This window comes from Corylus avellana, chromosome 1, assembly GCF_965113065.1.
Source record: "Corylus avellana chromosome 1, dhCorAvel1.hap1.2, whole genome shotgun sequence".
Classification (NCBI taxonomy): domain Eukaryota; kingdom Viridiplantae; phylum Streptophyta; class Magnoliopsida; order Fagales; family Betulaceae; genus Corylus; species Corylus avellana.
Genome location: NC_142490.1, coordinates 22,636,414 through 22,661,544, shown reverse-complemented (window position 1 = coordinate 22,661,544; position 25,131 = coordinate 22,636,414). Strand labels below are relative to the sequence as shown.

General features: G+C 34.8%; 2 pseudogenes across 1 annotated transcript; one reads left to right on the top strand and one right to left on the bottom strand.

The window, feature by feature from the left end:
- Positions 1-16,391: 16,391 nt before the first annotated feature.
- LOC132169474 (uncharacterized) lies at positions 16,392-21,165 on the top strand (annotated as a pseudogene).
- Positions 21,166-22,030: 865 nt separating this feature from the next.
- On the bottom strand, positions 22,031-22,974 carry LOC132169473 (solanesyl diphosphate synthase 3, chloroplastic/mitochondrial pseudogene; annotated as a pseudogene). The gene is made up of 3 exons (XR_015911683.1): positions 22,820-22,974; positions 22,155-22,346; positions 22,031-22,051 (listed from the first exon to the last, which is right to left on the bottom strand). The product of XR_015911683.1 is annotated as a solanesyl diphosphate synthase 3, chloroplastic/mitochondrial pseudogene (transcript).
- Positions 22,975-25,131: the final 2,157 nt, after the last annotated feature.

Sequence of the window (25,131 nt, the reverse complement as noted above, 5' to 3'; positions counted from 1 at the left end):
TTTTATTATTTTGAGTCATGGAAGAGGAACATTGTAATTACAATAATAAATTGGGAAGATATTAGAAAAAATAAAATATTGAGAGAACATCATAAAAAGAATGATCGTTAGAAGATCAGGCAAACATAGTTTCCTAAACTTAATTTTGTTGGGAACATGTATGTGACAGTAATGCTAGAAGTTACTCTTGTGTTCCTCCAAGAATGATGTGGCTCTTAAAATTACCATTGAGTTTATGATTAATTACTATTGAATTTTAATCAAATAATGATTTTAAAAGCTACATCGTTTTTTAAGGGATACAAGAGAGACTTATAAAATTACTCAACTTAATAACATGAGACACACCCGAAGAATTCAAAGAAAGATCTTCAAGAAAGCATAGGATCAGATTAGACAAAACAATAAATTTGCAAGGTATGAACACATAACTCAAAGTCTCTAGGGTTTTTTAGACTTCAAATTTTTTTCTTCTCATTTGTTTTGGGTGTCCTGTTTTCCTTCCATGCTCTTCATCAATCAAATCATTATTATCTTCCTATCCTATAAACATGCATGTTGTTCCCCTCCATGTGTTTGGGCATACTTCCATCACTTTAATGCCCTCTATGAGCTTTTCTTTTAAGAAGTACAACTTTTAGGCCACATTATAAGGAAATGCTAGTGTAGGGTAAAGAACTTTTATGAGACGGTTTATATTTTAATAGAGAATACGGTAAATGTCACGTAAATTGTCACATTAGTTTGTAATAGACTCTAGAGGTTCCTGGTTTATTTGTGAGTTTGGCTATCTCAGACAAATTGTTCAATGATTTTCAAAGAAATATTCCTCTTATTCACATGAATACACTTTATCATAAATTTCATTTGTAGAACTTGATGTAATATAACTCCAAAATCTAATCTAGAATACATTTTTCTAGATATCTTGCTTGAAATGATAATCTAAATTACTTGTGTACTCCAAAGTCAACTTACCTGAGCTGTTGAAAATCCCGTTGATATCTTGTTAATCATATTACTAGAATTAATTAGCTTTTTCCAACAAAAAAAAGAAAAAATCTAATTAGCCTATTCATCCAAAACTAGCTCAAGAAGACCTTAGCTGGATTTAGTCCCTCGTTGCAGTGGATGCTTATTTATTTATTTATTATTTTTTTAATTGAATAAGGAAATGGTTATATGGAATGAGCAATTGATGCTTATTATTTCTCTTTTAGCGTATGAGTAGGATACGATATGCAGTAGCCCTTCCCTGTCCACGCCCTTTGTGAGTTTAAAAAACGTTCTTATTAAAATAGGACAGACAACATTTGACAATAAATAAAACTTAATAAACATGTCCATACATTAGATCTGCATTGCATGTAAACAAACCCAAATAATCAAATCTTAAAAAAAAAAAAAAAAATTAAAAAAAAAAAAGAAGAAGAAGAAGAAGATAAATTACACTCTACTCCTTAAACTTACACTCCATCTATAGTTTAACCTCTAAACTACAACTCATTGCAACCGAAACTTACAAACTATCAAGATATTCTGAGTTATCCCCCAAGTCAAATTTGGTGGTTAATATTTAAAAATAAAAAATAAAATAAAAAAATCACACTTGACTAACTGATGCAAATCAAGCCCTAGGAAGGATGGTTAAAATTAAAGAATCCAACCAAAGGAAAGGAATAGTTCTAGGATGAGTAATTCTAGAAATTAATCTTGTGTCATTTTTGTGTCACTCTAAGGACCCGTTTGGGAGTGCGATTTTAATAAGTGCGATTTTAAAAATTGCGTTTTTAAAAATTGCATTTTTAAAATCGCTACTTTTTAAAATCGCACAGGCGTTTGGTAAAACATACTAAAAAGTACTTTTTTTATCAATTGAGTATTTGGATAACATTTGCATATAATTGCGGTTTCATGACCAAATTACCAATAAGGATGAACAATAGAGAAAAGAAGGGGTTTAAATATATTTTAGATGGGTGTTCTTGATATTTTTTTCATTCCCGTTCTAAAAAAGGTAACTATTGCGCCAAATATCTTTTTAATAGAAATCGTGATTTTGTTTTAAATTCGCACTTTTTCAAATAAGCACCCTCTAATCAGCTTATGAAAATCGCAGATTTTTTTGCGATTTTAAAATTTGCGTTTTTAAAATCGCAATCCCAAACACCCTAAAGTTGCGATTTAGTTTAAAATCGCAGATTATTTTTTTAAAAACGCACTCCCAAACGCATCCTAAGAATGGGGTGGCTTTTAAAATCACAAAGTCAAATTAAATAATAATCAATCACAAGGCCAATGGTAATTTTAAAAGCCACATCATTATTAGAGTAATACAAGAGTGACTTTTAACATCCTGGGATGCCGCTTGACCAGGGGTAGCGTGAACGTCACTCAATGCTATTAATCGCAGTTGAGTGATTGTTAGGAGGAATGACTCAACTCCAAAAGCAAGAACATTTGCTAATAATTTTCGCAATCAAAATCACTTCATTATTTTATGTCATTACTCATTATTATTTATAGGCAATACAATGCATGAATAGTTCAAACTTACAATAAATTATAGACAACTTCCAACACAATACAACTTAGTAGGTAAACAATTCCAATAAACACAACTTAATCCTAGCCTAGATAAATGCAATAATTAGCATTATCCGTGTGGCCCTACTACTATACCTTGATATAACTAGCAACAGAAACATATTACAACTTCTTTTTTTCTCACACAACCACATTTCAACTTGTTGACAATAAAAACACTAGTGCACTAAACCTTTACGTAATTTTAATTGAATTAAAAAGAGTTTCATATCTACATCCATATAGTTTATACAAATCAAAAGGGCATACATGCCCATATAACTGCCCCACAAAGGCACTCCCCAACATGGGAGCTTAAAAGCTGACCCAATACTCTTATTTGTCATACAGTACATACTAGTTTGACTCGCTAATCTCTACATCGTTTATGTAAAACAAACATTTTACACGTGAAAATGTGAGTCCAGAGCTTAGAAAGTAGAGAAAATCAATAACCGCGTGTGATGTGAGCCCTTAATTGATAAAATTTCTCTCTCGTTTTACTTAAAAAACCTCGCATTAACACCATTTGTAGAGATCAATTAAAATGTTCCCATATTTGGTCTTTTATAAATACAAGAATGTAAACATTACTTAAAACCATTAATTCTACTACGTACTTAAAAGAAATCAATTGAGATGACACACATCTTCTTTTTTTTCTTAGATTAGTTAAACGTATAAATGATATTTTAAACCTTAAACCTTATAACTTATAAATAGTAATTGGTAGTCGGTAATAAAATTGGGCATTCCATTTGATAAGAGTATAACATATTAATCATGATGATCTATCATGTGAACTGGAGACTTCTGATTAATATGCTGGTGAAGTTATAATGCACTGAACGTATCACATTGACTCTTGTTGATGACAGTTTTTTGAGTGATGACGTGGCACGCTATTCGAGGAGCAGCACGGTTTCCGAGGAGCTGTCGGCCTGCACAATAAGGAAAGAATAGATTTAGAGCTGCCAGTGGTGTGCCAACGGGGAAGCTTCGATGCCTAAGTCAATATTTGGATGAAGAGAGTATGTACACAATTATGAGCTTGAGAGCAAGAGTTGCGATTATACAAAAGATGAGTTGTGACTTCCATTTTATAGGCATTAGGTAGCAGTTGTTTTCCTGTGATTGTCGGCCTCCACATCCCTAAATATCTGTCGTGCAGCGTCTGACAGAGGATGTGGGTTGTTTGTTCCACATATGAAGGATAAGCGGTTAATTTGTTAACACCAAACATGGATGCTCGAGTGATACTCGGGTGCACATGAGTCGGTTAGGTGATGATAGCTAGTCCACGTTCTATTTGAAGTGGGTGGTTGTTTAGATACTAGATTGATTTCCTTCATATGTGGAACAAACGATCTATCCTCGGTAAAAGAGTACTATGACCCCAGTGGGCTGACTGTGCATCGGGCTGACCTGACTAAGTCTCGGCCTGGCAGTTTGTACAGTAGATTGGGCCTAGAGGCCTGTTGGGCTTTAACTGGCCGATCCATGACCCAACACCTCTCAATCCCGAGAAAATGTGAAATTAAATGTAAAGTGGAGGTCATCTTGATACAATTAGGAATGATATCTTTCATGGTCAAAATCTCGGTGTCTTGGATGATTACATGTAACATTGTGAAAACACTACTCCTCGAAAATGAATCTATTGGGCTTGTGATTGATCACTATTGGATTTTGATCAAATTGTGATTTTAAAAGTGATCTCGTTTTTAAAGGGACATAAGAGGGACTTGTAGAATTATTTGACTTAATAACATGAGATACAATCAAAGAAAGATGTTCAAGAAATGATGTCCAAAAGACCATTTGTAGAGATCAATTTGTACCTTACAAGAAAGATGATCAAAATTCAAAATTCAAAGAAAGATGTTCAAGAAAGCATTGGTTCAGATTATATAAAACAATAAATTTGCAAGGTATGAACACATAACTCAAAGTCTCTAGGGTTTTTGAGACTTTAAATTTTTTTCTTCCCATTTGTATTGGGTGTCCTGTCTTGTATGAACCCTTTTTCCTTCCATGCTCTTCATCAATCAAATCATTATTATCTTCATATCCTATATGTATGCTTGTTGTCCCCCTCCATGTGTTTGGGCATACGTCCATCACTTTAATGCCCTCCATGAGGTTTTCAATTAATAAGATATTTTGGTTACTACATGCAGGTACTCCCTCAAGGTGACTCTATCTGAACGTGACTATAATAACATCTGTTTGTTGGTAACCAATGACAATAAGAGATACTAGGAATAGTAGGTACTCCCTCAAGGTGACTATTGGAGTCAGTTTTATTTTCTCGCTAGGTCACTCTTCAAGCTAATCATTATCCACATTGGGGTTGACCTAATTTACGCAAGAGAATAACCCTATGGTGTGTATATGGTGTGTGTGGTGGCTAAGTTTTCAAAATTCTACTTTAACAAAAAAAAAAAAAAAAAACCTAATACTACTTCTACTAGAAGACGTGTCTATCTACTAAAGGGAACTTGTGTAGGCATTAGAGCCCACATTCTTGGTCTCTTAATCATAATTGATGAGAATGTTTAAAGGCCTCAAAACCCTATATACACTTTTACTTTGAAATTGGAGAAAAGGAATTCAAATCTTCCCCTTCTCATTGGAGTAGCTGACTTATGCAATGTGAGTAGCTTCTCTTGCAATTTTTTTATTTGTATAATCTGATGTTATGCTTTCTTGATGCTATTCTTGGAATTTTCCATAGTATCTTTGATATATTATCCCAACACAATAACAATAGTCGATATGGTTGGAGATGAAACATTTGTTTAAGTTAGTTCTACCAAAATGCTAGTGTGGGTTGATATGACATTACGTGACAAGTGAAGCTGATATGTAAACTCTAATTTGGTTAGGTGTACATGTGGGCCTGTGGCACAACTTTATAGGTGGTGACCTAGACACGTGTACAAGTAAAAATGCTCGTCAATATTTTTCATGGAAGCATAACTGAGACTTCCAAAAACACGAGTAGCAGTTTAATAAACTTGAGAACCACATGAATCAAAATGGTATGTAACCTTGTATATTCAATAAAGAATCTTTGATCAAGCTCAAGCCGGACCCAACTCTTTAAGCTACTAAAAAGATAATATTTTAAGAGTAATGTTATTCTTCACGTCAATTTATCACATTCATTTCATACTAGCAAATGTGACTTATTTTAAGTGGCTTCTCATGCCAACCAATAAAATAAAATAAAAAATAAAAAAAAGTAAACAAACAAAAAAGAAAAGCCGCTTAAAACACGGTATATCAACCAATTGGGTGTGAAGAGTAACATTACTCATATTTTAATGAACAAGCTTGATTAATGACTAAAATTTTATGGAGGCCATTAGAATAGAAACTAAAGTATATATATATATATCAAAATGTGTTGGTCCATGATTATCTTTCACTTAATCAACTTCTTTTTGTTATCATGCTCCCCTTCCTCAACACATTGTGCAGTAGTAGAGGTTCTCATTAATTAGCTAGGACCACATTACTTAGTAAACAAGCAGACCAGAATTTGTTGGTCCTTGAGATAAAGAAATTAGTGATCTTCCTATAAACAACCTTAAATTGTGTCATTTGTGATACGATCTTAGGGCACCCCATGATTTCTCTTTTTGCTTTAACAATTGCACCTCAAAATCTTATCTTTTTGCAAGGCTGTGGATTAATGACACTACTCTCTAATTAAAGGATTGATTTGATGATGATATCTCCGTTGGAAAGTAGAGAGCCTTTTTGGGCATTCTTGCATTGTCCCCTTTTCACCTATCAACCATCCTTTCCCTTGCCTTTTTCATTTACAGCTATTTATTTACTATTTCTTTTATTTTCACATGTACTAGCCACTTACGATAATATTCCAATATAATGACCAAATTTAATTTATTCTTTTTTTTAAAAAAAATAATAATAATGATGAGATGTTGCCATATATCCCTGTACATATAAATGACAGAAGTAGCATATGCATGCATTGTTCTTAAGAGGTAGCTCAATCGGCTGGAGATCAAGCCATATGAAGCGGAAGTCACTAGTTTGAATCCTTCATCTCCCCTCTTATGCGGACATGTTAAAAAAAATTAAAAAAAAAAAAAAAGAAGACACGACAATGTTTGAAAATATCATAAACCAAAATATTCCATGTTACTGTCCACGTGCTTGAAGAAGATTAACTTAATTTAAGGAAAATTACATTTACTCCCTTCAATCTATCGTTTTATTGTAATGATCTGTAAAATGTTTTTTTTTTTTTAAAAAAAAAAAAAAAATCATTTTTCAAATTTGAACTTCTCTTTTTTCATCCCACAATTATGGTAGAACTAATTGTTTACAATTATTTTATTATTTTATTTGTTAAAAGAATATGGGTATTATAGGAATATAAAAAAAATAAGTGGCATTTTTATATATTTTGGTAGTTTGGGGGGCTAATTTAGTACATTTTGAACATTAGGGGGCTATATTGCAACTGGCTAGTAGTTTGGGAGCCATTTTATATTTTTCCTTTTTTTAATTTGAGGGATGAGATTGTCGCCTTAATATTATAAAATAATTATAAAATAAAAAGGTAATTTTGTTATTATAAAATAAAAATGTAATTTTTAACAAAATTACATAACTAAAACCGGAAGAAGAAAAACTTATATGAAAGAAAACATGCAAAGAACAACAAGGGTCATAAGTACTTACAACAGGAGTACAAACCAGAACGGACAAATAGAAATTGGCCAAAAGGCCCACTATAATAACTAATAAGATGCTCAGAGGACAAGAAAATGGCTGTCCTTGCTTTAACTACTTGCCGACGAGAAGGTAGCCGCCCTCCATCCTTTTAATATTTGATGTTGCACAGGATGATCACACTATTATTAGTGTGGTCATCCTCACACCAGGTCATGTAAATTTTACAGGAAGGTAAAATTACTTCCAGGTGGAGGTAACAGGTTAAAAGTGGTAACTCTTGACCAAGAGTTGTATTAGGACTCTATAAATAGAGTCCCATGAGAATGCAGATTATCTATTCTATTTTTTACGTTAATCTTTTGTCTAGTTTTCTCTTTGGTTTTTCTGCATTCTGAAGTCTCTCATTCTCCACTGGATTTCCACCGTAACGGGAGAAATCTTTTCTGAAGAATTTACAAGATCCTACAGTTTAGAATCCCACAATGGTATCAGAGCACAGTAATAAGGAAGAAAATGAGAAGATTGAAGAACCAGAAGAAACTATTGAAGATCCTCAAACACTTTTGTCTGAAATTTATCAGATAATCCACAGACAAGTCATCAGTTTAGCCTCTTCTGTGGCTTTCTACAATTTGCATCAGTCATTGCAAAAGCCAGAGGAAAAACCCCTTATCATTACAGTCGATGGATTACATTATACAGGCAACATTGATGCTTTGAGGAGAACATATTTTTTAGAACAAAAAACTGGAGAAAATTTCTCAGTCTTCCTCTCCATGATTCTGAGAAAAATTTTCCCCAAAAATTTACTCTGGACGTTTCTGATAATGCATCTCCATTTGCGAATTTTGCTTCGGGAAACTGTGAGAAAAAAGAAGGAACTTCGTATGTGTCTTCATCTGAAGATTTCTACACATATCCTGCTCCATGGGAAGAAGAAGGAACAGAGGAAGAAGATCCAGAAGAAGACCCAGAAGAAAACCCAGAAGACGAAATCTCACATCCTAAAGCAGAGGAAGAAAACTCAAAAAAGAAAGGAAATATGGAGGAAGAAGACAACGGGTTGAGCAAAATTGACAATTCCCCAACCCCAGATGACGCCATTTTACAAAGCAAGGAAGAATCTGCATCAAACGACGTCGTCTTGCTGTGGAAGGTTAGTGATTTTGGTTTTATTTCAAACGACGCCGTTCCGAATAACCAGAACGACGCCATTTCGAGCATCCTCAAACAGGCGCCTTCTAGCACCTGTTATATAGACGACACCGTTCCAGTAGATAGGAACGACGCCGTTTCATTACTGGATCGGGTCAACTGACCCGCTCCACGTCTTCTAGAGCACACCTGAAAAACTTATCTCGACACAATTCGCTAGCCGTTCCACTCCAGCCCAAAGTGGAAACACACGGCCCGAAAGTCAGTGTCGTGAGCCCAAGCCCAGATAAAAAAAAAAACCCAGAAACAAGTCAACACTGAATCCCGACCTACTGAAACCCAACCCGCTGAAGCCCAACGCGCCATTCCGCCCGTATCCGACAACCAACCCGGGATTTAACCCGCGTTTCAACCCGCGGTTCAGGCAATCCGGTTTCAGCAGACCTGGTTCATTAGATCGGCCGGCAGGGCAATTTCAGTAATTTAGACCGTTCTGGCTCGTTTCGGCCCCGATTTCGTCCATCCAAAAACTGTTGGAAAGCTTATTCGAAGGGCTACAATTCTACAGGTTCTATTTACAATAATTTCAATAATTTTCAGCATTATAATCCTAGAAATAATTGGGAAAGAGGTGAGTCTTCTAATCAAAGCCATCGAAGTTTGAACCGGAGGTTCATCTGACCCTATTGGTTGGCTCCAAGTCAACACAAGGAGGTTGCGTTCATTGTTTCAGATTTGGCTAGAGAGGAGATCTCATCTGACAAATGTCTAAGGAGTCCACATCCTTTACGGATTGTTAGGACCATTGAGCAGAACCCTAGGGACCCGTGGCCTACTGGCATGCACCACTACACTCTTCCAAGGACGGGTGAACGGGTCAGTCCACCAAATCCAGCTCTTGGATATTATAGGGGTCATCTAAACAAATACAAGGCGTGTCTGACTTATCCCGAAGATTATTGAGCTGCTGTTGTTATTATTATTTATTGTTATTATTTTTACAGACAATATTAGTTTGTAATAATAATTAGAACCACAAACAAATTATTTAGCTTGTAATAATTAGTACAGTTATTCAGACAATTGTAAAAATTGTACTGAAAAATAATAAATATAAATATTATTATTATTATTGTGTTGTTAAACCTACTTTCTAAAAATGGCTATTAAAAGTAGCATTGATTCCTCTAGACTCGAGAGTCATAATGGAATGAATTTTAGAATGTGGAAACGACACATTACTTATGTACTCACACATGACAAAACACAGTATACCCTTACATCTGAGAAGCCCGATCCAACTGACCTAAATGATGGCAAAGCCAAAAAGAAGCATGAAAAATGGACGAAAGCCAACTTAATGGTGAGAGCCACACTTCTTCACAACATGAAGGACAATATCATTCCTCTATTCGAAAGTTATGAGTCTGCTAAAGAAATGATGGAAGCACTGGAGACAAAGTATGGCCCTAAATTTGATACACACGTACAGTTGCTATTAGACAAATACAGTTGTGCACGTATGAGTTACAATGACTATGTAGGCGAATTTGTTAATCAAATGGAATTAATTGCAAAGGAGCTTGCAAATGCTAGTCATCCTGTATCAGATAAAATGCAAGTAACCACTATACTTAACGGCCTTCCTTTATCATGGGAACATGTGGTGACTTCTTTAACACTTAGTGGAAAAGAAGTCTCCATGATTTCTTTACCAGTGATACTAGTACTCGAAGAAGAGAGAATGAAAAGAAGAAGGCGAGAAGGAACATCTAGCAATTTGATGATGGCTCAAAACTCAAATCAGACCGTTCGAACTCCTACATTCAGAAGCAAGCCTAAAAAGTTCAAAAGAAAATGGAAGAGTAAGCCAAACAGTAAAGTCAAAGCTAAAGGAGCATGTTTCAAATGTGGAATAGTTGGACACTTCAAAAAGAATTGTCCAAAACTCAATGGTGTTAAAACACAGAAGGAGATTGCAATGACGATCACTGAAGCAATGATGGCAGAACCAACTTCAAGCTCACGGTGGATAGATTCAGCAGCAACCAGACACATCACAAAAAGTAGGGAATTTTTTGTGGACTTCAAGAGAAAGCTGTTGGAGAGTATAAAGTTTACATGGGCAACAACACCTATAGTGACGTGTTAGGAGAAGGAAATTGTAAGATTTCTGTCAAAGGTTCAGTTATTGTTTTTGCATGATGTTTTGTATGTTCCTAGTATCAGGAGAAATCTAATATCAGTTCCTATATTAGATAACAAGGGATACGGGATAAAATTTAAATCTGGGAAGGTCTACATTAGGAAAGGAAACACCTCTGTAAAGGGTACAAAAATTGACAATATGTATTCAATTAAAGTTAATAATAAAGTTTCCACTTCACATTATTCACATGTGTCTGAAAGTAGTTCTTATCTATGGCATTTAAGAATAGGCCATATTAACAAAAATAAATTGATAAGAATGAGCAAAAGTGGATTACTACCTCATATTAATTCTGGAGATTTTAATATATGTGAATCATGTATTAAAGGAAAAATGACTAACAAGTCTTTTTCTAAACACTGGAAATCATCAGAATTATTAGAAGTAATTCACTCAGATATTTGCGGACCATTCAGAACTAAGACACATAGAGGAATGGAATACTTTATTACCTTCATGGATGATCATTCAAGTTATGGATATATCTACCTCATCAAAAACAAATTTGAAGCTATTGATAAATTCAAAGAATTCAAATTAGAGGTAGAAAAACAGTTAGGAAGATCTATCAAAACCTTGAATAACGATAGGGGGAGAATATGAAGCTATGGATAATTTCTGCAAAGAGAATGGTATAAAACATTTGTACACAATGCCAATATAAGCCTCAACAAAATGGTATTGCAGAAAGAAGAAATAGAACTTTAATGGAAATGACAAGGTCAATGATGGCATTCGCTGACTTGTCTATCCATTTTTGGGGAGAAGCCTTATCCACATCAGCTTATATACTCAACAGGGTTAAGACAAAATCTAAACCTTTAACCCCTTATGAGATCTAGACAGGTCTAAAACCCAACTTAGAAAATCTAAAAGTATGGGGATGCAAAGCCGATGTACTATCCCAAGACCTTTAAGGGATAAATTAAATGATAAAACATGGGAATGCAAGTTCATAGGATATGTTGAGAATGGTAGTGGATATCGATTCTACCATTCTGAGAAAGGATTAATAGAAAGCAGAGATGTTGTTTTTCTTGAAAATTCAAATCAAATAACTCCTATGGAAGATATCAGACTATTAGAAGATGGACAATCCACGCAAGAAAATTCAGGTCAAATCACTCCGATGAAAGATATCAGTCTATCAGAAGATGAAGAATCTGCACATGAAGACATTACAAATCTCCAGGACAGTGGGAGTAAAAGGAGATTGGAACTCAATATCCCTAATCATGAAAATAGTGGGAGAGTTAAAAGACAAAGATGTCCATCAGTCATACTTAAAGATCATTATGTACGAAGTATAGATGATATAAATCTTCAAGATGATCTTACTAATTACAAAGAAGCTGTAAAAGGTGATGATGCAGACAAATGGATAGATGTAATGAATGACGAACTAGACTCTATCAACAAAAATGACGTATGAGAACTCACAGATTTGCCACAGCAAAGAAAAGCTATTGGATGTAAATGGGTACTGAAGAAGAAATTCAAAGTAGATGGAAGTCTTGATAAATACAAGGCTAGGTTGGTAGCCACAACCAAGTGTGGACTTTGTTGATACTTATTCGCCCGTAACAAAATTTACCTCAGTAAGAATAATCATGTCCATAGTAGCTAAGATGGATTTAGAATTGCACCAATTAGATGTAAAAACATCATTTCTAAATGGAGAATTAAAAGACGACATCTATATGGTTCAACCTGAAGGATCCAATGTGAATGGACATGAAGAAAAGGTTTATAAATTGAAGAGGTCATTGTACGGGCTAAAGCAATCTTCAAGACAATGGTACTTAAAATTTCATGAGGCTATCATGGAGATCGGTTTCGAGGTAAGTCCAGTAGATCATTGTGTTTACATACATTATGACAATGATAAGTTGACTATATTATCACTATATGTAGATGACATATTATTAACTGGAAATTGCTCGAAAATGATTCAAAATACAAAGAATTTCTTAGCATCTAAGCTTGAAATGAAAGACCTAGGTGAAGCAACTTATGTCTTGGGAATAAAAATTTCAAAGGATAGGACCTCGAAATTATTATACTTAGATCAAGAGAAATATACAGAAAAGGTACTTAGAAGGTTTAATATGGATAAATGTAAACCTCTAAATACACCCGTTTCAAAGGGTCAACATTTGAGCAAAACAATGTGTCCTCGAGACCAAACAGAATTTCTTAAAATGGAAACTGTCCCCTATGCTCAAGCTGTGGGCAGTCTTATGTATGCTATGACAAGCACAAGACCGATTTGTCATGCTATAAGATTGGTTAGTAGATATCAATCCAATCTTGGAAAAGAGCATTGGCAAGCGGTTAAAAGAATATTTAGGTATCTGCAAAGAACTAAATTAGAAGATCAAAACATTGCAGGATACACTGACGCAGATTTTGCAGGAGATGTAAATGACATAAAATCTACAAGCGGTTATATATTCTTATTTGGGGGAACAACTATTTCTTGGTTAAGTAAGAAATAAAATTGTGTTGCAAAATCCACAATGGAAGCTGAATATATATCATGCAGCATAGTGGTAAGCAATGCTGTTTGGATTAAGTGTTTGATTAAAAGTTTAAATCTTGGAATGCAAGATGGACCTGTCAATGTATTTTGTGATAATAAGTCTGTCATCTCTTTAATAAAAAGTGGAGCTCAAAGTTCCGAAGGCAAACACATTGACATAAGTTATTACTATATTCAAGATATAGTGGAGAGATGTGAAATAAAAGTTGAATTTATTCCCTTAACAGAAATGGTAGCTGGTCCTATGACCAAAGGGTTAACTCTAAATAAATTTAGAGAGCATGTAGCAAAAATGGGATTAAGGAAAACTTAAGAAAAGGCCACATGGTAAGAATAGCATAATCAGAAGGATTCAGGATGCCTAAATGATTGATGGTATGCATTTCTTTTGCTTCATTTATCTGTATACTGATAGTATAACAAATCATCGGAAAGAAGTGCCAATATTTATCTCAAATAGGGTAACCTTGGAGATAAGAAATTGAATAAAAAAATTCAATTCAATTTATATATGGTTATTATGTAAAAAAACCATTAATTATAGTATTGGGTGTGAACTGTATTCTCAACTATGGATAATTAATGTTAATTGCTTAGATTATATGGCAGATAAGGAGTTGACATGTTTTTTGCAGTACTAAAGGTAAACATGTACAACTAAGGTTTCATTACTAATTATAATAGTATGATCAAGTGGGAGATGATGGTGCACAAGATGATCACACTATTATTAGTGTGGTCATCCCCACACCAGATCATGTAGATTTTACAGGAAGGTAAAATTACTTCCAGGTGGAGGTAGCAGGTCAAGAGTGGTAACTCTTGACCAAGAGTTGTATTGGGACTCTATAAATAGAGTCCCATGAGAATGCAGATTATCTATTCTATTTTTTACGTTAATCTTTTGTCTAGTTTTCTCTTTGGTTTTTCTGCATTCTAAAGTCTCTTATTCTCCACTGGATTTCCACCCTAACGGGAGAAATCCTTTCTGAAGAATTTACAAGATCCTACGGTTTAGAATCCTACAATATTATATTTTTATCTCACAATATTAATTTGATAGTTTCAATTAATTATTAATTTTTTTTTAATAATGTTATATGTCATATTTTTACTTTATAATTATTTAATGTTGATGTAGCAGTCTCAACCAACCATTGAATTTTTAATATTTTTTAACAATGACTAATCCAATGGTTAGCTGTAGCTCAACATTATGAGATAGTCTGTAAGATAAAAATATAATTTATAGCATTACTCTTCTTTTTTTTTTCTTTTTTTTTTTTGTTAAACAAAGATTGATCTAACCATTGGTTGATAATATCATATTAGCATTATGAGATAAAAATGTAGTTTCTCAATCTAATTAATAACGTGATATCTATTTTTAGAATGTGTGATTTTAACATAAATTTTAAAGACGAATGCTACAGTTCCTCCCGGTGTTCTTCTCATCTTACGTGGATATTGTTTTCTTAAAAAAAAAAAATGAGGGATGGTGGTATAATTTTTTATTTTTTCATTTTTTTTAGAAAAAGATATCCACGTAGAATGAGGAGAACACCTGGAAGAACCGTACTATTTATCATTTTTAAAAGGAAATTGTTACTGTTCTTCCTCGTGTTCTCCTAATCCTATATAAATATTATATTTTAATAAACTACTTATAAAACAGTATCCACATAAGATCAAGAAAACACAAAAAATAACAATAGCATTCCTCTTTTTAAAAATACATGTGAGACATTTCCTTTTAACTTATTTTGAAAGAAAAAATAATAATAATAATAATAATTTATCATTTCCCTACTAGGCTACTACACATTTCAAGTTGTAGGTACACCTAAGTACATACTATTTTTGAAGGAAGAAAAGTCTTGAGCTCAATCATATTTATTTTTTTCAGTTTATCCCCATCATGGTGAAGAATGTTGTTTGCAGTCTAATAATATTATACGAATTTGTGGACATGTCAAAAAAATATATATATAAATTATACGAATTTGCATTAATTGAATCCTCTAGTTTACTATTCATCCAAAAAATTTAACTTCAACGTGCTTACTTTTTACATCACATTAATAGCTTTTTATTACTATTTAAATAAAACAATCACTACAAAACTATTGAAATAATGATGATGCGGAAATATGAACGGAAGCAAGAGAGAGAAAGAACAAAAAAAGAAATTTACGGGTGGTTTGGTGTTAGACACCTACGTCCACCACTCAGAATACCTCTAAGGATTACATTGTACTCGTTACCTTCATTTGTCTACAATACAAAGGTCCATATTTATAGGGTAATGTCTAAATACAAGTATAGTAATCAAATCTCATTGATTTGATTACAATCTCAATATGTAATTACAATCGGCTCATTAATAGAGAATATTTGATATCAGCACAATTATAGAATAGACGGAATATTCTAACATCCTCCCTCAAACTCAAAGTGGAATATTCTGGAACCTTTTCTTTGAAATCCGAAACAATGATGATGGCAGAGGCGAAGGCCGGGAACAAGTCGTAGATGGTGGTGATTGCCGGAAGAGATAGAGGCTAGCAGGGCGGCCAGTGACGGCGGCAAGTGGCTGGTGAGTGCAGATTCAAAAGGGCCTACAACGGGCCAAAACTCCAAAAGGAGCCGACAACGGGCCAGGGTTGACAATGAGCCAAACTTCAAAAGGGGCCGACGACGGGCCAAAAACCAAAATGATTCGACAACGGGCAAAGGCTGACAATGAGCCAAAAATAAAAAGGGCCAACTATGGGCCAGGGCCGACTTAGGCCAAAAATAAAAAGAAAATGAGCCGACTATGGGCTAGGGCCGACTTGGGCCAAAAAAAGAAGAAATTGAGCCCACTTGGGCGGTTATTAGATTGGCACACCTGGCATGTGGCGCTCGTGATGTGGTCAAGTGGGCGGCTACACCACATGGGCAAGTGGCTGGGCACCGGATCAGATTACAAAACATCATCAAGATTTCATTCATTATCACTCTGTCCATATATATTCCCATAAACCCTACCAACGCTTTTAAGCCAAAAGATAAAGTTAACCACTTTCCCACAAACCTCCTTTTCTCCTCCACGCCTCTATATATATAAAACCACGTTAATTCTTCTTCTTCCAGTACTGTGTTTTCTAGTCACATTAAACCCAACCTTCAGCGCCGAATAATATGGATGACTCGTGGCGAATGCGCATGGGAATGGCGCCCTGCCTTCCCAGGCGCCGTTCCGTGGAGGATACTTCGTCCAGACGATCCCTTTTCGGCCACGCCAGGACCCTCATCGCCGACAACTTCACCGACGTCTTCGGCGGGGCCCCCCAAAGCGTTCTTCAGCGTAAATTCTCTGGGGACTTATCCAATTTCAATGGCTTCTACGAGGAGATTTTCAGGAGGCCGGAGTTTGTGACCCCGGTGACTAGCGGTGGTCGGAGCCCGCCGGAGTTCAAGATTCCGACGAGGAGCGACAGGTTCTATAGCGATATATTTGGGTCAGATCAGGGCCGGCTCAATGTTTTCTAGGTCTTAGGCCGAAACTTTTAAAAGGGTGTTATATTTTTTTAATATTTATATATTAATTAAATAATATTTATTTTAATATTATTATTATATTTGGAGTTCTCATTTGTATTAATCCTTACAAAAATAAACACAACAATAAAAAATAATAATAATAATAATAATAATTTAAAAATTAATTTTTTTTTTTTTTATGAATCCTTACCTCTTTGATACACCTATTTCAAACAAAACCCACCAAAAAAATTGACAAAAACTCATACAAAACCCACAAGAAAAATCAAGCACAAAAATAAACTTTACAAAAAAAATAAAAAAATCAATTTTTTTTTTTTTTTTTATGAATTCTTACCTCATTGATACACATGTTTCTCTCTCTCTCTCTCTCTCTCTCTCTCTCTCTCGCATAATTTAAAGTATAAGGATATTTGTTTTTCTTGGTTAATTGGTTTTATATTTTTACCATGGGCTTATTATATTGGGGCCTTATTAAATTGAGGTATTTTTTAAATTACTTACTTATCATGATTAGAGGCCTTAAGTTTTTTATTTAAAAAAAAAAAAAAGGCCTAATTAAAAAAAAAAAGGGGCCTTAAATTACAAAAAATAAATAAATAAATATATATATATATTAAAAAAAAAATTTAGGCCTTATTAGTCCGGGGCTAGGCGAGTGCCTCACTCGCCTAGTAGTCTAACCGGCCCTAGGTCAGATGATGATTGGAGGCGGTTGAGAGAGCGGTCCCAGCCGACGTCGAAGGCGAAGTTGAACTTGTCCTCGGCACTGAGCTCGGAGGAGCTGAGCCCTCTCCGGCCGGAGATGACGTGGCATTGTCCTCCTCTGCGTCAAAGCTCAAGTACTTCGCTTACGTTAATTTGACGTTTATGTCCTTTCTAATTTCAATATTTACTTGTTTTCATACTTTGTGTTTTGGTAATCGAAAGGGTATTGGAGGGAATAACAGAATAATGGTACGATGTCGTTTGATCCCGCTAATCGCGGAAGTAAAAGCCGGGATGGGACATTATGACGTGTTTGTCCTCGCACCTACTCAAATGCCTAAAAATGAATTAAATAGATATTTTACTTGTTCTTTAATACCGTTTGTATATAATATGTGTATTAATTGTGCACATCTTTTATTCTAGTAATTGATTTTAATAAATAATTGTATAGTAATAATAGTTATAAAATGGAATATTTGTTTTTTTTTTTTTTCTAATTAAAAGAGGGGGGAGGGGCGACCAGTGTAGATTTCCCCCCCTGGGCGTGTCCATTGAAATTGTCTATATTTTCATTACATTATAACTGTATAGAAATAGAAATCGTTATAAAGTTTCTTTGCAATCCAAGTGGCCAAGATTAAGCTCATAGGATACCCTTAATTAAGCTCATATTTTAGAATCATATTATATGAAGTTAAATTATCAATTGTCTCAAAAATTTAAGCTGATAGGAAATAGACAACACGTTAAATATTTTAATTGAAATAGGGTAAACTATAGGGGTTCGGATTTGCACTCACAATCTCTACTCTAAGACTATGTTAAATTACCAATTGTTCTAAAAGCTTAAAGTTATAGGAAGTTAATATGCAATTTGCCTGGTGTTATAACCTCATGGTCTTGTGGTTATGACAACCTTTGTACAAATACTTCACTGTCCAATGCAATTCATTGAACATTTGATACAATGATTTTCCTAATTCAGAATCCCAACAATCAAGACTTTAAGATAAGATTATATACCTTCATTTTACAGGCCAATCAGTGTCCCCTCTAGATGGAACTCATCAACAATGATGACACAAGAATATCCCAAGAAGGGAATCCTGTTTTTCCTTGCAATCTCTCTTCTTACACTGAAAAACCAATGCATGGAAAATGAGTACCATGAGAATTTCAGAACCTCCTATAGTGGATTCAGAAGGCAGGTCTCATCCCCAAAAACCATTAGTCTTGAACCAAATTCATATGGAAGTGTCAAAATATCTGTAGATGATCCTGCAGAACTCAACTCCTCTTCCTCAGCTGTTTCTTCACTTCATCAGGACCCTGAGCCTGAATCTGGGATTCAAGATCACGCATTCCCAGAACAAGATGATGATGAAGTTATGAGCTCTTATGCCATTGAGATCAACTCTTACCATAGAGATGGAACCTGCAGTGAAACGGTTTCTGTTGACGAAGCAATTGCATGGGCCAAAGGGAAGTTTCAAGCACAGAGTTCTGAGAAAGATTTGAGCATGAGACAAGGTGACAATGAGCAGCCTGTTGAAATGGAAGGTGATGTGGTTATTTAATTTGACATAAATTAGAGGACTCTAACAAGAACAGAAATAACAAAATTTTCATATAATATTTATGCACGAAGGCCTAATCCAAGTGAATTTTCAGATCAACCAATCGATGGCCGCGGAATGATTCAATCTATAGAGGTAAAGTAATGTTTCCTGAGAGCATAATGGATAAATATTATGACATTATAAAAGAGTCACTGCAGTGTACATGAAATTTATCAACTGAGACTGCGAGGCCCCAACCCGAAGGAAACCCTTCTTATTGTAATAATGTCTGTATTTCTTGCATTTGAAACTATAAAGACAGCTAACATTTATGTTGGTTGCACTTGCAATACCTTGGCTTCCATAGTTTAAAGGCCTGTTTGGGATTACGTATGAGGGCCTAAAGTGCGTTTGACATAAAGTGTCCAAAAAGCATTTTTGACTTAAAAGCTTTATTTCTTAAATGCAATCCCAAATAGACTCTAAATGTCTTATCATTGGTGCAAGTATTTGTTATTAGAAGAGAATTTCTTACCTTTTTGGTTCTTTGTAAATTGTCTCCTTTCTAACAAGAGGAAAGTCGGTAATCTTGTAAATAATGGTATTGCCAATGTGTCTAAGTCCTTGGTGATAGAAGACATCTTAAACTAGTTAAGTAATGGCATGGCCAATGTGTTAACAGTTCCTTCCCCTTCTACTTCTTTTTCAGAAAGAAGAACAAAGAAATTGGACAGCTGAAGAAGAAAAACAAGAGTCAGAAAAATATGTAAGCTTGTCTGACATGCCTCAGTGTATTAATTGACATGCCTTGAGAATAAAAGACAGCAAGATATTGGAGCTTTTACATCTCTTCCTCCAGATATCTTAGATTATCTTAGTTTTTTTCTTTTTTTCTTTCATGAAAAACTATAGATGAAAGTGGAGCTATTGGATGAATGCATACGGTTGTGGTCAGCTGGCAAAGCAACCAACATAAAGATACTCCTTTCAAAACTACATTAGGTAAGATCTTTGATGCTTGACATTAACAATCTTATGACTTCTTCTCCTACTCTCATTGTTGCTGCGGTTTTCCTTTTCATCTTCTTTTTTTAAATTATGGCTATAATGATGTAGGACGATATTTACCTTTATTTCGGTAAAAACGAAAATAAAGAAAATATCAAAAATAATATCGGAGCAGCGCCACTTGATCGGAATTTTATCCACTCTCAGACAATGGAAGTACAAAAGGAAAGATTGTCACGATTCCTGCTAATTGTCAATTTTATTTTAGGATTTATTTTTATTTTATTAGGACTTTAATCCTTTCCTTACTAGGAGTATATTTACTTTTCCTATTAGAATTATGTTTACTTTCCCTACTAGGATTATGTTTACTTTCCTACTAAGATTAGATTTACTTTCTCTACTAGAAGTAGGTTTACTTTCTCTACAAGTATTTTTCTTCTAAAAATAGGCTTGCTGATTATGTAAAACTATAACTCATTGAATTATAATCAAATAAGAGAATTCTCTCTAAAGTACTCTGCGGAGTTTTATTTTATTTTTAGTCTGCGGGCTTGTTTTTATCTTTTTTTTGGGTAGAAGACGAAGACGCTTCTCCTTGCAGAATCAAAGACGCTGCTCTTTGATTAGTTACCTTAGTCTTCCGCTACGTCATATAATATATTAGATGATACATAACCATTTTGTTTGACATTAATCCAGATTCTGTGGCCCAGCAGTGGCTGGTGTGCTATCCCTCTAACCAGCCAAACAGAGAGCTCACAAGTGAAGAAAGCTTATCAGAAAGCAAGGCTATGTCTCCACCTAGACAAACTGCAACAAAGAGGAGCGACACTCCCACAAAAATATGTTGCAGAGAAGGCATTATCCATCCTTCAGGTAACTTTTGTCTCTTGCAAAGAATTTTTGCAATTTAGGCATATGAAATAAGCTAGTTTACCATCAGTTTGGCTTTAAAAAAGGAAAATGTAGGAAAACAGTAAGAAAAATTGAGGGGAAAAGAATTAGTGAAACCAATGTTGACAAGTGTATTTCAATTTAGATGATTAGTATAATTAAGACGATGCAAATGTCCTATGTGGTTACAAGATGCATGGGCTGCTTTCATCTCCCAAGACGTCTTCTTAAACTAGTGGGACAACATGTATATCATTCAGAAGTTCAAACATCCAAGGAGCAAGTCTGTATATTCTTTGTCTGAAGCAATCTGTTGAACATACTCAAAAGCATGGTTTTTTGTTGTTTTTTTTTTTTTTTTTGGGTAAAAACGGTTTTGAAGTTTGAAGTCCAGTAGATAATGTATTCAAAAATTTGAATGTTTGTTTGACTACCTTCCTGCTGTAAAATCCAATAACAATATAAATGAAGATGAGAGAGTAAGGATGACTGCATTTACCTGTATAGTATTATACTCTTTTGTTGAATTATTCCTGGGTCCAAATCTTCTTCATTAGATATGATGAATTTGAATATAAATCATAATTACAGATCTATTTTGAAAAATTCAAACAAATGCAAAGCCCTATTATTAAAAAATTAAAATTTGCGAATAAAAATATATAAAAGGTCAGTTGAGGTGGTTGAACAGCCCACCCCCAACAAGCGCAGGGGTGGCAGCGTGGCCACCCCTCCACTTTGGAGTGGCCTTGGCCAACCTAATTTAAAAATAAATAAATAAATAATAAGTTAGCTCTTACCTCTATAAAGTACATGTTTTCTCAAAATATTAAAGTATTTTGTGTTTTTTGAATTGTTTGTTAATGTATTTGTCTTCGGAATGGAAAATAAAAAAACAATAAACAAAGTCATTAACAAACATGAGCATTGATTCCGACTGCTTAACTTCAACTTGAGATAAAAGCAACCAAGTCAAATTGTAAAACAAGTAATCTCTGGTACATAATTTGAGCAGCAGATTCTAGATGATGATCACTTTATGTGTTATCCTTGCTCCACATTTGAGTTTAATTTACAAGAAAAAGAGTGCTTTTCAGAAAATTACTGAAAAGCATCATTGAACTGCTGAAGAAAGAACGTGAATCATCAACAAGGGTCATTATTCCTCAAATTACAGAAACAATCACAGAAAACGAAAAATGTGTTCTTTTATGATGTGGATTACAACTCTCTTATCTGTCACTTGGTTCTTGTAATCACTATGAGTCAGATCTACAAGCGCCCGCCTTGATTTTCTTACGTCCTCATCATCGCTCTCCGGTAGAGAATCAATTGCTTCTGCAGCAATGTTGGCATGCTTCATGGCAAGCTCCCTTGTTCTCTGTATTCCACGACTCTTCCCAAGGTACTCAAGAGCCTAATTTTTTCCACAAAGAGATCAACTTTCAGTAAAAGAGTCCAATGAGATAATGGTGTAAGTTTGAATAGTATTTTCAAGGTTGCAGGTCTCATAAAGTGACTCAGATTGATCAAAACAAAGCGAGCAAATGGTCAATACAAAGTAACCCCTACTGACTAGAGGCACTCAAAACTAAGGATTGAAAATGTAAATAATACTAGAAATACCTGCAAAATAATAATAATAATAATATTTCAACACCAAATCTTATAGAAACTTGATGGAAATTTTAGAATCCTTGCTCTACTGTGGTGGTTTTTTCAATTTTGTCAAGAAACTATCGCACCAACACTACATACACCTAGTAGAACAGATTAAGAAAATTTGTAACAGAATGAAACTTTAGAATCTTCATGCATCGTCTGTAGTAGCTTCAGCATTCAACATGGAATAACATCACAAAAGAAAAGGAGTAGATTATATGCACTTACAAGATCAACATTTGCAGGGTCATCAAAGCCCCGATCAACAACTGCACGCAACTGAGGAATCTCTTCCATGGCAAACAGTATTGGAGCAGTTATGATTCCCTGCAAAAATTTATTTATTTATTTTGTTAACATGATTATTAACAAAACAAGGTGCATTGTCATTGTCATTGTATAGGGTCTAATAAAAGGGGAAACATGCTATGTTCTGTAAATACAGGTGTCTAGCGTGCTGTACATAAAAATAGATGGCTAGTTAGCTCTTGGGATATTGCTGAAAATATTTTGCACAATTTGTAGTTGTGGCGCTTAACTTGAGATTTTAGCAGCATCTCAAAAGATAGTTGAGAGCAACTTCTAAAACCAGGATTGTTAATCAATCCATAAATTGACAGGTCATGGATTAATAGTTGGACCTCTAGGCTGACTCCACTCGTACCAATGGCATAATAAACACATTAAATATAAATTGTTTACTAAAAAGAAAAAACCTATAAACGTAAATAGTACAAATCGATGAAGATGATTGCAAGTACGATAATTATCTTGGTAGTTTGGGCATGAATTTGTTGTCATTACATCATGGTTTCAAGACATGGCACTTACAACTTTTACGGTTTTGTTTTTAACGTAAGAGTAAAAACAATATCATATGTAAGAAACTTACTGGCCTAATGGCTAAGGCCTGAGCATCTTACTTCGTTTTAATCACATAAAACTTGAAGAAATCAGGCAAATACCACGGCGAGTTCTAGCAACCTCTGATGGTAGATATTGGCAGCCGGTGGGTGGATAAGGGCAAATCACGTTGTCGGCAGCGAACTCTGGTGGCAGACTCCAGCAACCAACATTGGATTCCATCAAACTCTGACGATAGTGAAGAATAAATTGCAAAAGAGAGTGCATACAAAAAGAGAAGCTCAAACTTAGAAGATGGTTTACACTCTTAAATAAGTAAACTATTTTATGGAAATTTTAAAAAGTTTTCCAGGTCCACCGAAAATGTTTTTGGTCATACCAAACACGAAAAATAGGAAAAACATTTTACGACGAAACAAATGGAGTCTTAATGAGAGATAAATGCTTAAATATTCACTCAATGTTTAAGTTAGGGGTCACAATTCGTGTTTTTATGTCGGGTTCATGTCATGTCGAGACATGAATATAAGAATATATAACGAACACTGTGAACGGGAAAGTTCTGTGCGGGCAGCTGGTTCTATTAGGAAGATGAGGGGTAGTTCTGTCAAAGGTTGGGTCAATCATCTGCTAGGGTTTTTTGCTGGGCTGCTTGAAGGCCTTCTAAATGGGCCTGAAGGAATTCCCGTTTGCAAACGGGTTACGTCTGTTTTAAAAATATTGAATGGCTCTAAGGGTATCGGGGTTGGGCCTTCTTTATTGCCCATTTCTACTGGGCGCGTTAAAGATCTTCGCAAGATGCAGTCAGGCCCAAAGGGATTTGGGCTTCGGTTTCCTCTTAAGTCCAAAAGAGCGACGCCTCTTAAGTCTTCTCGTCAAAACATATCCCCATTTTCATGGTTTAATAAATTTCAACACGGACGCACACCTAGATGCACAAGCATGCACACAAAGCCACCTCACAAACCCCATGATGTAACCCCCAATGGAACCCAATCCATAATATTTATCAAGAAAGCCTTATGAAGCTCCAATGGTCTACCATATTCATCAGAAGCAACACGTTACATCCTTGAAACCCTCAACTTCCATAAAACGCCTAGTTGCCAATACTACAAAGTATTTACTACAACAAAGCTTATTCATCTTTTTTCTTGTTTTAGTATTTATTTTTTTGTTTTTCTTTTTTCTTTCTCTTTGTGCTGAGTGCAGAAAAGTGGAGATTTAGCTACCAGAAAGTATCATCTGCATACAGCAGTAACATCATTTGGAAAGCAACATACATTAAAAATCTTCACCTTGCTCTAGCTATACCATCATCAACTTACAACCACCATTTCAGAAACAAATTGAAAACTTCAACATCTGCATATTACAGGCATTGGGTTTTGTATACCCCTCCTCCTCCTCCCAGGGGTTTTTCACCTTCAGCCTTCTTATTTTTAACTCTATACACCAAATTATTAATGATAAGTACAGGTGCAGCTCTGGTTCTTTAGTTGATATTATCATATTCGATCCTTTACTGTGATTGCCAACGTAAATTAATTTCAAGTCAAAACTTAAGATCATATGAAATGCCAAGATTGACTGAGCAGCTATTAAGTCAGAATGTACTTGGGATGAAATTTCAGTTGACTTCAGCCAAAGTTGCACTACATTATAAATTACTTGGA